The sequence below is a fragment of the Bombus affinis genome, chromosome 12 (assembly GCF_024516045.1).
Source record: "Bombus affinis isolate iyBomAffi1 chromosome 12, iyBomAffi1.2, whole genome shotgun sequence".
In the NCBI taxonomy this organism is placed as follows: domain Eukaryota; kingdom Metazoa; phylum Arthropoda; class Insecta; order Hymenoptera; family Apidae; genus Bombus; species Bombus affinis.
The window spans coordinates 1,634,689-1,648,997 of NC_066355.1; positions in this window are offsets into that span (position 1 = coordinate 1,634,689).

Below are 14,309 nucleotides of genomic sequence, written 5' to 3' on the forward strand. Positions count from 1 at the left end.
ATAATAAGAGTCGATCAATTTCTCTTCTCGACAAATTCAAAGATTCATTCGTTACGGGTTTCCTACGTATTCGTGTAAATACAGGCCGGTTAGAAATACGATAATTGATCCTAACATCACCGTACGAGGAAGTCCTTATAGACTTAGCGAGGAGGACCGAAGAGCGGTACGTGAGAAAACAAGCGTTTTAATTAAAGCAAAGATCATAAGGCCTAGTAATTCGCCATTCGCGAGCCCTACGTAACTCGTGAAGAAGAAAACGGCTCAGATAGATTACGAGTGGATCCCCGAGAGCTAAATCAAAGTACCGTCCCGGATCGGTACCCTTTACTCCTTATTGCGGATCAAGTCGCGAGATTGCAAGAGGCGAGATATTTTATTAGCCCGGATATGGCCAGCGGGTTTCACCAAATTCCTATTTATCCTAATTCAGCGGAGTATACAGCGTTCGTTACCCCCGACAGACAATATGAGTAGATGACGATGCCGTTTGAACTGAAAAAATTGCACCGTCCGTCTTTCGGAGGGCCATTCGCAAGGCCCTAGGCAACCTCGCTCATTCGTACGTTGTTATTTATTTCGATAACGTTCTAATTATTGCCGACTCGATAGATCAAGCTTTAGGAAGATTGAACACCGTATTAGATATCCTCGTAAAAGCAGGATTCTCTGTTAACTTTGCGAAATGTTCTTTTCTAAAAACATCGGTGCTCTATTTGAGATATGTAATTCATAACGAAGAAGTTCGTCCCAACCCGGGTAAAATACACACCTTAAGTTCTTTACCTGTGCCAACGGCCGTCACACAGTTCAGACAGTTCATAGGGTTAGCTTCGTACTTCCGAAAGTTCATCCCTAAATTCTCACAGGTGATGAAACCCCTGTATGCGCTCATTTCAGATAACAGAAATATAACTTGGACAGATAGGCACGAGAAAATAAAACAGGGAGTTTCCGCCCTGATCGACGCGCCGGTGTTAATGATATTCGACCCCAATTATCCGATAGAACTACATACTGACGCTAGCTCGGAGAGTTACGGGGCGATTTCGACGCATCAAGTCGAAGGTAAAGGCAAAGTAATAGAGTATTACAGCAAAAGAACTACCCTCGCGGAATCTAGGTATAATTCCTACGAACTAGAGACGTTAGCAGTCGTAAACGCAGTCGAGCATTTCCGTCACTATCTACATGGACGGGAATTTCTTGTCGTCGCGGATTGCAACTCGTCGAAAGCGTCGAGTAATAGAGTACATTTAAATGACAGGGACCATAGGTGATGGGCCTACTTGCAGACTTCTGTTTTTATGACATTGTGTATCCGGAAAGTAAACGGACGGCCCACGTAGATTTCTTCTTGCGAAACCCCGTAGACTTAGACCACCGTAAAATTGATAAAACTGGGGAGAAAGAAATCAATCTGGCCGAAATATCGGAAGACTGGCTACTAGCCGAACAACGTCGTGATTCTCAAACCTTGGAAATCGTCAAGGAATTGCAAAACGATGAGCTCGCGGAAGACACCGCGAATACATACGAATTACGGTCCGGTACTCTTTACCGTAGGATACAAAGAAAAGACAGGACTCTCTGTTTACCTATAGTCCTAAGAGGTTTTAGATAGTCTGTTATTAACCATGTGCACCAGTCAATTATGCACTTAGGTTGGGAGAAAACGCTCGAGAAACTATACGAGTATTACTGGTTCGAAGGGATGGCGAAGTACGTTCGCCGATTCATTGAGAACTGTCATGCTTGTCAAGTTTCGAAAGCTAGTTCAGGTAAGATACAAGCCGAACTACATCCTATACCTAAGACCAGCATACCCTGGCATACGGTCCACATGGACATAACAGGTAAGTTGAGTGGTAAAAGCGATTCAAAGGAGTACGTCATTGTTTTGATCAACGTGCTCACTAAATTCGTATACCTGCATCATAATCGTAAGATAGATTCCCGTAACACCATTAAAGCGCTTAAATCCGCTATATTTTTATTCGGAAGTCCCTGCCGGATAATAGCAGATCAGGAAAGATGTTCTAAGGGTAAAGAATTTCGAGAATTCTGCGAAAGCAAACGAATTAAAGTTCGCTTGATAGCGAGCGGTGCTAGTAGAGCCAATAGACAGGTAGAGCGTGTTATGCGTACATTGAAAATATGTTCACGGTAGTAGAGACGACCGGGCGGTCATGGCAAGACGCGATTGGGGAGATACAATTGGCCCTGAATTGCACCACCAACCGCGTGACTAAGGCGAGCCCACTGGAACTACTAATCGGTAGGACAGCAAGACCGTACGACTTGTTGCTACCTGATAGCGTTGAAGAAAGAGGAATAGACATCTCCGATGTAAGACAACAGGCGACAAAAAATATAGCAAGTAGCGCCAAACACGACAAAGAAAGATTCGATAACACCAAAGCTAAAGTGGTTAGGTTTAATGTCGGTGATTTCGTATTGCGCAAAATCGAGGAAAGAAACCAAATCAAGTTAGATCCAAAATTTAGGGGCCCATTCGTAATAGCAGAGATTTTGGAAGGGGATAGATATACTTTAAAGATATTAGACTGCAAACGATCGTATAAATACAGTCATGACAGATTAAGAAAAATGCCGAATAGTTGCGTTCCTGCTGAGTTGGACGTCTGTAGTGATGACAATGGCAGTGACAATGACGATATGACTACACCGATCTCAGAGAATCATTAACACTATGACCATGACGTGTAACACAGTGTTTCCACACACAAGCCTAGTGTTACCATACACTAGCACACAAGCCTAGTGCGACCACACACTAGCATTCGATGTTTCCACACAAGCCTAGTGCGACCACACACTAGCATTCGATATTCCCACATAAGCCTAGTGTGACCACACACTAGCATTCAGTGTCTCCATACACGCCTATTACATCAATGCACTCGTGTTCAGTGTCTCCATACACTGCACTCGCATTCAATGTCTCCATACACGCCTATTACATCAATGCACTCGTGTTCAGTGTCTCCATACACTGCACTCGCATTCAGTGTCTCCATACACGCCTATTACATCAATGCACTCGTGTTCAGTGTCTCCATACACTGCACTCGCATTCAGTGTCTCCATACACGCCTATTACATCAATGCACCCGTGTCCAGTGTCCCCATACACTGCACTCGCATTTAGTGTCTCCATACACACCTATTACGTCAATGCACCCGCACTCAGTGTCTCCACACACGCCCAGTGCGGTAATATGATCCAACAAACTGAGACTCGTCCGTGTACGAAATCGAAAATGATCTGTCATGTCATTACGGTCTGACTGGTAACTCACAAAATGCAACTGGCGCTTTGAATACCAATCATAATGCTACTGACTTTTGTGTTTTTTTTTTCTTCCTTACTTTATCATTGAACGACCGATCGAAATTTTTGTTGTTAACCTGGGCCCTTGACCTATTTGGACAGTTAGTTAAACCATAAATAAACTAGTGTAATATAATTTAGCTAAACTATAAAGGAGTAAAATATTAGTCATATCAAGTCTAATGTTGGGAGAACCCAATATTTTAGATCCACCCGAGGACGTGTGATAGTCAGAATGGCCGTGTCGGAGATGAAAGAACACCGGAACCTTCCCTTTGGAACTTTGGGAAGACCCCTAGTATTGTAATTTAGATTTCACCATAGCCGTATTAAGAAACTGTTGTCATTCGATCCGACTGTATTTATTTGAGATTTATGATAGTGAGCTCGGGCTCGAGGCGACAATCAGTCGCCGAACGTAGCCGCGGTCAAAGGGATGAACGTTTCGTCTAACAAAGGCATGAAGTAATTCTATAGCTCTCCTTAAAAGAAATACTTGGGACAGGGCACGACGGTAAACGTTTCAATGGTTTCTGCCCCATGGCTCGCCACACGCAGACTTTGTCCTTCGGGTAAGATGATTGCCAGATGCCAACGCATCTTCACAGTATATGTTTAGCTGGGCGAGGACCCGCTACGAATATTAAGTTTCAATTATACAAAGTCTTTCAAATAGACAAATAGCCTGTGCCCCAACTACGGGAAGATAAGAGAAATCTATCCTTCCACGAACGACGCTTCCCGCTAGCAACTTTTCCCAAGGACAGCTAATATCTTTCTCTAACAACCAACATGGAAATTGACCAATTAACAGCAACGTCAATTTCCCTCACCCTTCGAACGAAGACTTTTCTCCGCGAATCCGATGATCTCGTGCCCTTAGGCACACCCATCATAGTTTTCATCGACAGCGTCACCGCGACGGAGAGTCACTCTCTCTAGTGCGATCTCATCCGCAATCGAACGGTCTTTCGTATACGTAATAATTGCTCCTTTCTCTAACGTACAGTGTAACATAGACGCTAACGAAGGGTAAAGTTCGTCATCCCGTTGACCGCGGATTCGTTATTGAGCCTAGGATCATTGTCATTAGCTTCTCGAGTATCTAATTATCGCGATTACTTGTCCAATTCCATCATAGTCATATTTGCACTAGTAAATATCTCCTCTATTGCATAATGATCACATCTAGCGCCAATAGGGATTCGTTTCACGCCTTTAACCCTAACTCTAATCTTAACGCCAACCCGACATATATATATATATATAGGGAAAGAGTTTTAGTATGTTAATGGTTGTTTACAATTGTACGTATGCATGTGTTATGTATAAATGTGTATGTATGTGTATGTGTATGTATATGTATAGGTATATGCATTTATTTGCGTGAGTCGTCGATGCCAATATTTTGTCGATCGGTATTCATCATTTCTTCTAAATCCATTCGCCGCGGGTAGTTAAGGGTTTAATAATTTTATTTAATGTCCTGATCCGTGGTTTGTTTCTCATAGTTAGTTCCCATCAATTTACATTATTCTTGCGTTACGTTGTATTGATCATTATTTTATTCCTTCTTCGTTATGATCTTCCCCATTTCTATTATTATTTATTAAATATTCATTCTTTCATTGAAAATATGATTTATTTTGTAACGCATAAAGATACTATATGCACGTGTTGGTTATTTAAAATGGCCACCTGTAAATGTCTCTAGTATGTGACGACATTACATTAATGCGAAATTATTTGTGACTTTATTTTAATAATTGATGTATAATTGCAATAGGAATAATATTATTTTGCACTTATTTAATGTGCATAATTATTGCGTGTATTCGGCGCGCATGCGTAAACGCTTTCCTATGTTCATGGCAATCCAAGATGGCCGCTCGTGAATGTCTCTAGTCGATGTGCACGTGCAAGAGCTATGCTATGTTCATGGCGGTCCAAGATGGCCGCTCGTGAGATTACCGCTCCGGTAAAAGTATAGCGACGCGTCTGTCACGTAAAAATAAAAAGCAGGAGGCTCGAACGAAAAGAAAAAATTAAGATAACAAAAAAAACGAGAGAATTTATTTCTTGTATTCTGAATTTACACTGACTGCGATTTTGTTCTGAGCTCCAGCCGTGACTTTCCAAGACTGAAGCTCTTACAATTTGACTTTCGGTAACATCTGTTTCTTCTTTGTTTGTCATCCCTCAATATCCCCACTACCCTGTAGGCGTACGTGACCGTTGTCACACTTCTAGGACATTCGGTGGAAGGACCGTTAGGATACAGATGACTCATTAGGCACTTCGGCGATATACATTGTCGCCAAGGCCGCCACATCTCTATCTCCATCATCGGTCCATCGGATTTGAAGTATGCCGGTCGTGACATACCCCCCAGTTTAGATTGATCTTGGTCCTCTAAGATTGTAGTAGAATTGGTTGGATTTGTTTATAAATCGTATAACCTTCATGTTTTGCAGTGTTGTATCCTAAACAAATGAAATTAAGTACTTCGTCCCATTCTTTGTCATTGTCGTGTAACGCAGTACGAATTAAATCTTTAACCGAGGCATGTGTTCTTTCGAGGGATCCGTTACTCTGTGGGTGAAATGAAGTTGTTTTGACGTGTTTGATTTTAAAGGCCTCCTCCAATTTCGTCATTAAATCGCTAACAAAATTTTGTCCTTGGTCTATCAGAATCGTTTCCTTTCCATTCCTTTGGTGAGGAAAATATGTAAATATAGTGCTCAATGAGCGCGTTAATTATAGATTCAGTTCGTTGCGTTTTAAGGGGAACAAGGATCAGATATTTCGTAACTTCGTCGTGAATTGAAAGTATATATTGATTTCCGCGTTTGGTTTTCGTCATCGGTCCTATGATGTCCATAGCGATTTTGTCGTTAGGGTGAAGTGATGTGTCTGAGATCTGTGGGGACTCTTTGGGTCTGATACGTGTTAGTTTCTCCTTTTGACATGTGTCGCATGTCTTCACGAAGTTTTCTACTCTTTCAAAAAGGCCGGGGATTTTGAACTTATCCTTAATCCGTTGATACGTTTTCTGTATCACTAAATGTCCTACGGTGTCGTTATGGTTTTCCTTTATTGCTTGTAGTATTTCGCTTTCGTCTAGTTTTAAGATGGGGTTGGGCGCATAAGTAATTTCCTTGTATGTGTCGTTAAAATATATTAGCATGAGTTTAATCTGTGTTTTCTCTAATTCAGTGAAATCGTTATTTCCTATGCCGATTTTTGTTGTATTTTTAAGAATTTTGTAAAGTTTTCCGATCCAAAGTGTCTCGTCGTATTCTCCTAAATCGTTTCGAGTTAATTGGTAAAATGTTTGATCATTCGGTTTAATTTCTAAGAGTTTCGGGTTCTCGTTGTTGTTTTTCCATTCGTTGAATGAATTAGTGTGGTCAATTAATAGGTCGAGATTAACTATTTCGTTGCGAGTTACCGCGTGAACCCTAGATAAGGCGTCTGCAGCTGTATTATCTTTACCCTTTGTGTATTCGATTTCATAGTTGTATTCTTCGAGTCTAAGTCTCCAACGAATCAGTCGACTAGAGGGGTCTTTGCAATTGTGTAGCCACTTAAGGGTTGGTGGTCGGTTCGAATAATGAAGCGTCGTCCTAACAAGTATTGTCTAAGTCTTTTCACGGCCCATACGATGGCCAAGAGTTCCTTTTCTGTCGTTGTATAGTTTCGTTCGAGTGGGTTTAGTGTCCTTGAAATGTAACAGCAAGGATGACCGTCTTGTGACAGTATTGCTCCTAGTCCTTCGTTACTTGCGTCGGTGGTTAGGGTAAAGGTTTTGTTAAAGTCCGGATAAGCTAGTATTGGGGAATTACAGAGTTTGTCCTTTAAAGTATCAAAGCTAGTCTGGTGTTTGTCAGTCCAATGGAATGGTGTGTCCTTTTTTGTTAAGTCTGTAAGGCTTTTCGCGATTTTAGAAAAATTCCGAATAAATTTGCGGTAATAACCTGCTAAACCTAAGAATGATTTAACGTCCGTGGCATTGCGGGGTAATCGAAAGTTTTTTACAGCGTCTAATTTCTTGGAGTTTGGTTTAACTCCTTCGGCTGAAACTACGTGGCCTAAGTATTCTAGTTCCGGTTTTACGAATTCGCACTTATCCGGTTGCAATTTAAGTCCTAATTCTCTGAGTCTCTGAAATACTATCGCGAGGTTTTCATTATGTTCTTGAATCGTTTTTCCGAATATCACTATGTCGTCCAAATAAACAAGGCAATATTTTCCTACAAGTCCAGTAAAGGCTCTGTCCATTAATCTTTGAAAAGTAGCGGGTGCGTTTTTAAGACCGAATGGCATTCGATTGAACTGAAAGTGGCCTTGCGGTGTCGAAAAAGCGGTATATTTTTTGGATTTCTCGTTCATTGGAATTTGATGGAATCCTGAGTATAAATCAAGCGCCGAAAAGAACTTCGCGTTTCCCAGTTGTGTCAAAATGTCGTCTATGTCTGGTAAAGGATAAGCGTCTTGTTCCGTGAGTTCATTTAGTTTCCTAAAATCAATGACTATCCTCCATTTCTGTTTTCCTGAGGCGTCTAATTTTTTCGGAACTACCCATAACGGAGAGTTATAAGGGGAATCTGATTCTTCTATGATATTTTTCTTTAACATGTCTCCTATTTGTCGCGAAATTTCGTCTCGATGACATTCCGGTGGTCTATACGATCGTGTGTTAATGATTTTATCTTTGGTTAATGAAATTGTGTGCTGGGTTAAATTAGTACAGGGCAAAAGGTCGGTTTCTAAATTAAAGATGTCAACGTAGTGGAGAATAATCTTTTCTATGGATTCGCGGATTGGCTTTTCAATGTGATCTGTTCTCACTAGGCTTTTTAGTTTTGATACGTTGGAAACATCATGGGAATTTTGAATATTATTAGAAATTTCAATGTTTTGCTCACCAGTGTTGATAAAACATACTTTAGTTGGTTTGCCTTCCAGATAGATTGTTTGAACTCTGTTTTCTCCAGGAGTTAATTGTATTGGTTTCTGAAATAAAATGGTTTTGTCATTTAGTCGGATTCTGTCATTGGATATTGAATAGTTATACTTCTCTAAACATGGTAGCCCAATGATTCCGTCTTCGATGATTGGGAAGTTGTCCGGTACTATGTGAAAGATGTGGTCTTGTCCAAAAATTTGTTTCGTTACGTATTCGTTCGTTTCGTATTTGTCTCGTCCCATAGAAAATTTTTGTCTAGGCCCTATTTGTATCGCGTTGACAGTTTTGTTACGTTTCACTAGGTTTATCCCTGCTCCTGTGTCGACCAGAAATACTCGCTCTGTGTTTCGGGTTGACAAAGGTATTGTGAGTAATCTTCCTGTGGTGATGTTGACTCGCGTCGTTTCGCGCGGTTCGTCTATACTCTGGTTCGATATTACTTCTCGTGTTTCGTCCCTTTCCTGGACTGCTTGAATTCTTGCGGGTGGTCGGTCGTACTGGCTCGGTTGTAGAAAATTTTGGCATTTGCTGGCCATGTGTCCCAGCTTTCCGCATTTGAAACACTTCATTTGCGCGCGTTTAGCGGGTGGCCCATTCTCTACTCGGTCGAATGTGGTAGGTTTCTGAGCTACTGGTGCGTTAGGCGATCTAGATAGTGTATTAGATCGTCTTACCTGCATTGATTGATTGTTGAGGCGATTACTAGCGGAAGGCAAGCGACTACTTGACCAATTGGCTTACCGTTCTTCTCGCGAGTAGCGTTCTAAGTCGGCTGCTTTCTTTTCAGCTTCTTCAAGATTCACGGGTTCAATGATTAATAATGTTCGGCCTATGTCGCGCCTGAGTCCCTTTAGGTACACACGGACAATCTTCTTTGTAGTTTCTTCGATCATTAGCTTGCGTAGAAGTGGTTGTGGGTACTCGTTGGTTACTGCGTACAGTAAACGGTTGAGTATTCTTCTGAACCGAATATTAAAACTCTGCACTGATTCTTCCCGTCCCTGTCTCAACTCTTTTAATTGTTCCCGATATTCTTCCGAAGTCACTTGAGCTGCCACATTGTTCCTCAGTGCGTTGTACAGATCACTGTAGCACTCAATGGGGATGTTGCGGACACTTTGAGCTGCTTTTCCTACGATTTTTTCTACCTTTATTGCTTTTAGCAATAAATCTTGCTCTATGCAACGGTCTTTCATACTGCTCACTTCTTTGATGAATTCTTCCACACCTACGTGATCGTCTCCGTTGAGCATTGGAATACAACGTATTGCATCCTTAACTCGTAGAGTGGAAAGAGCGGGTGGAAAATAGCCTCTTTCTTCAACCTCGGGTTGTTCGGTGTCGATGTGCGCAGATGGGATGCCTGGAATCGTTAACCCGGTCGGTTCGCGTGCCCTAACCGTACTCCCGGTGCGATTAATCGCCGTCGATTCACTTTCGTTGCCTTCAGTAATGATGGAACCAGAATCATCGCTCGCAAGGGATCCGAACCCAGTCCGTAGCTCTGCGACGGTTCTCCCAAGACTTCCGAATTCTGTTACCCAGTATCTATTTGTTTCGTCACTTTGCATAGACAAACGTAATATATCCTCTTGTAAACGGGCAATACTCTCTTGCTGTTTTTGAATGCTATCCAATATTGTTCGCAACGTTGGATCCGTTGAGGTAGAAGTTTGAGATTCGTTTGTCTTAGACATCTTCCTGCTTTCGGACGAAGATGAGTCTTGGCTACTGAAGCTAGATTTTCTTTCACGGTAACGTACGAAGGAATCCAGTTTACCTTCCTTTGTCACTTCACTCGGTTCGTGATAGTTACTTCGTTGTTGCGAATGACCGTAGTCCCAAATAATTCTATCTTCTGTAGATGATGAATGTCTTTTGGTTTCCGAACAAACACTTTTCACTATCCTGGCAGGATCGCCAAAAATGTCACGTAAAATAACAAGCAGGAGGCTCGAACGAAAAGAAAAAATTTAAGGTAACAAAAAAACAAGAGAATTTATTTCTTGTATTCTGAATTTACACTGACTGCGATTTTGTTCTGAGCTCCAGCCGTGACTTTCCAAGACTGAAGCTCTTACAATTTGACTTTCGGTAACATCTGTTCTTCTTTGTTTGTCATCCCTCAATATCCCCACTACCCTGTAGGCGTACGTGACCGTTGTCACACTTCTAGGACATTCGGTGGAAGGACCGTTAGGATACAGATAACTCATTAGGCACTTCGGCGATATACATTGTCGCCAAGGCCGCCACATCTCTATCTCCATCATCAGTCCATCGGATTTGAAGTATGCCGGTCGTGACACGAGCGTGGATTTGGCGCAGCATACGCTGGAATACTGTCCGGCGTAGACGCGGCCGTGGAAATCGGATGGGCCTCTCGCCGCCGGCGATTCTCGAAGCACTGTTGGTGAGTGAGAGAGGGAGGAGGGCCGTGACCTCCTTCTGTGAGCAGGTTATGCTTCGGAAGGAGGCAGCGGAGAGGGTGAAGGTGCGGAACTCCCACCCCGAGAGGATCTGCAGGCGGAGGCGCGGCAGAGGCCGCGGACGCGCGTCGACGAGGCGCGCTAGGGCCACCGCGCTGCCCGGTGGGCGTCAAACTTAGGCGCTGATAGATCAGCGCCTCGGGACCGCCAAGCAGTCCGGTAGGGGAACCAGACTGCTTTGGACGGCGGCTCCGGCGACGAGGCGCGGTGTGACGTGACCGCATACCATTCCATTAGTGGACGCATTTTGTGCGCGAGGAGGGGTGGTGTGTCGCTCGCACCAGTTCCCGGGCCTCTCTCGATCGCAACCGGGACAGTCATTGTGAAGGTTTTAGTCGGTTGGAGCCCGGCACTACCACGCCGCTTCCTCCTAGAAGCGGCTGGTGTCCGTGCGGATTTTCTCCACATCAAAAAAAAAAATAAAGATATACCAACCACTGAAAATACATAACAATATAAACAAGCCAAAATATCAAATGGTTAGGAGTTATATTAAATTCAAAATCAACTTACAAGCCGAACATACAAAACATGATTCTGAAAGGGCATACTATTATAAAAGAACATGGATATGCTAATAATCAGAAAATCAATATTAAGTGACAGCAAGCTCTTAATCTACAAGACCTGTAATAACATATGTTAAAACAAGGTCTCGTGGCTTTCATTAAACGATGCTGCAATCCACTAATTTCACTACCATTTGTTTTCGCAATTGCTTACTCAATACGGATCGCTGAGAGACTATCGTTATCGAACCATTAACATTCATACCGCTGCACGCGCAGCTCTCACGCATGTATGTACTAATGCTATGAATAAACTACAGGACAAAACCAACTTCATCCTACTGCAAACTTATAAAACAAACGTTTAAGACTCATATTAAACAAAGACAGATACGAAATTACAGAACTACATAAAGAGCCAGAGATAGATTATATAGCACAACACATAAGGAAAACCGTAAGAAGATTTTATAACATAGGCCTTAATAGAAATCCATTGTTAGTAAATATATTCAATAACTATATTGAAACGACCAAACAACAAAGAATAAAACATACGTTTCCTTTTAGAGATCTAGACCTAAGTGCAATTTAGAACAGAGATTAAATGTAGAATAAGCACAAAATAAGCCACAGATAACCAAAATAAGACAAGTTAGAAAATAAGTCATATACAGTTAAAACAGCGAAACCAAACATGTATACATAGTCACACATAGTATTAGGTCATCCCATAAGTTCGTGCCGACTTTTGTGTATACATTTCATGTGTCGATTTATAAACATACGGCGATAAGGGACCAATGCACTTGAAAAATGAGGAGAAGTTGTACAACGAGAGGGGGATTACATTTTTTCACGAAACTGAAAGATATGTAAACAATCTTAATATATATATCCGCTCGAAAAACGGAACGAACTTATGGGATGACCTAATACTTGAACAACACCAGAAATAGGTTCTTTATAGTAAGCAACAAAGTACAAGCAATTGTAATTGTAATTCTCACGTGAGGGTAAATTATACCCGTCTCTCAATTTATCCGCAGTGGAGTATCCATTTCATGTGGGTTCGTTTTACGCGAATAAAAATCGCGTATACAAAAGAAAAAATATTTATACATATGATGACTAACACAATGTAATGTTCCTTTAACCTTATCTCATACAGTACTGACGCGTTTCAACATCGCCGAATAAGTTACTTGTTACTTTTAAAACTTCTAGGAAAATATATTTTTTGACCGCGTAAATTAAGATAGCGCATAAAATCTACCGCGTAAAAAAGGGACTCGCGTTAAAAAGGTGCCGCGTACATTGAGAGACGGGTGCAATTGTAACACCTATACGCTCCACTATAATTTCACCACTAACGAACAAGTAATCTACTATAAATATAGTATGTAACATTGTAACAATGAAGTTACAATGTTAATTGTGAGTAACTAAAAGACTGAAAGAGTAGTTTTGAAACTCCTGAGGAACAAGGAGAAATCGATGAAATGGAGGAAAAATCAGTTAATATTTGAATTTCGTCAAAGATTTATTTTATACAGCGATATTCTTTGTGTCGTTAATGTTCAAGGCGATAAAGTCACATATACACGCACACAAGGCTGTTCTGGCACGACAATGGTTAACTATAATAGATTTACGAGCGAGAACGAAAGCGACCTAGATGTATGTTCTGCAACGATTAATGATCGATTATCGGAATTCGAATTTACAATGATGCCGTCGACTCACAATAGACATGCGTAGACACCTGAACGGCACATCGCCGTTACGGCGTTAATCCTTCGAGAAAATTTCGAATGTATTCATCCTTAACATTAAATTTTGCTTCTTTTCTTAATAATCCATGGTGATATACATCGAGTTATAAATATATCTTTAGTATTACACAATAATTATCATAATTTTCTGTTATCACCTGATAGTCATTCTCTTCTACATGACCTAAGAATATCGAAATTAAAACAAGGAACAATGAGACGTCCGCTAACACTGCGCCACCTCGCGCGCGCTCTTCCCGCCACAATACACAGTATGATTAGCAGACAACGAAAGTTGAGGGACTAATGACCTTCTGACATAGCATCTGCAGAAACAAGCAACTGTTATAGAATCGAACATCGGCGTCAGCAAAAGGTAACCTCAAGTCAAAAAAAAGTACGACTCATCACTAGCAGAAGTTGAAATTTTAAAAGGAATGTAATAGCAAGGACTTGAAAAGAAAAAGTTCAGAAACATTTTCATGAAAACCACATAAGGGAAAAACGGAAATCCTAACACTTTTTGAAAGGACGTCAACAAAAATGAAGATTGCAGCAGAAATAATTACATGTCGAAACTCCGCGTATTTATCGAATAAACAGTCATGTGACAATCATTCTGTGGCGGCACTCGACCTCGGAAATTTTCCAACGGTTTCGCGGCACAAAGCGCTTTATCTTAAAAGCGCTATGCCGACAAGCCTTATGTTCCATCGATATCCCTACAGCTTTTTCGCCAAATTTTCGGGAGAACGCATACGCGGCAATCGTCGCGGACTTCTAACAAACGCGCGCGATACCGATGGCCAACAAAGAAAAGAATCGGCGTGGCTTTTGAATCAAAGAGATTCAGTCTGCCCTGAGCTGCGAAGTGCGAAGGATTACGCGAAACGAGCGCTGAGAGACGAGTAGTCGACTTCCTATAACCTGCGTCAAGTATTGGTCGTTACCAAGCGTTGTTAATCGTTAACCGTTGTTAATTGTTGTTTGTTGTTAGTTGTTATTTTGACGTCAGTTGTTACTTGTTGTCAGAAGTTAATAAACGTTTTTTTGTTGAAACATCTGAGCATTCCTTCTGCACCTATCACGACATTCTACTTCAATTCCATAATATTTTTTAGCATAAATAACCGTAGCCACTAAGACCACTTAAGAGTTAATTTCTTTTGAACTGAGAGTTTTCAATTAGTCAGTAACCTTTGCGAAGCGGAG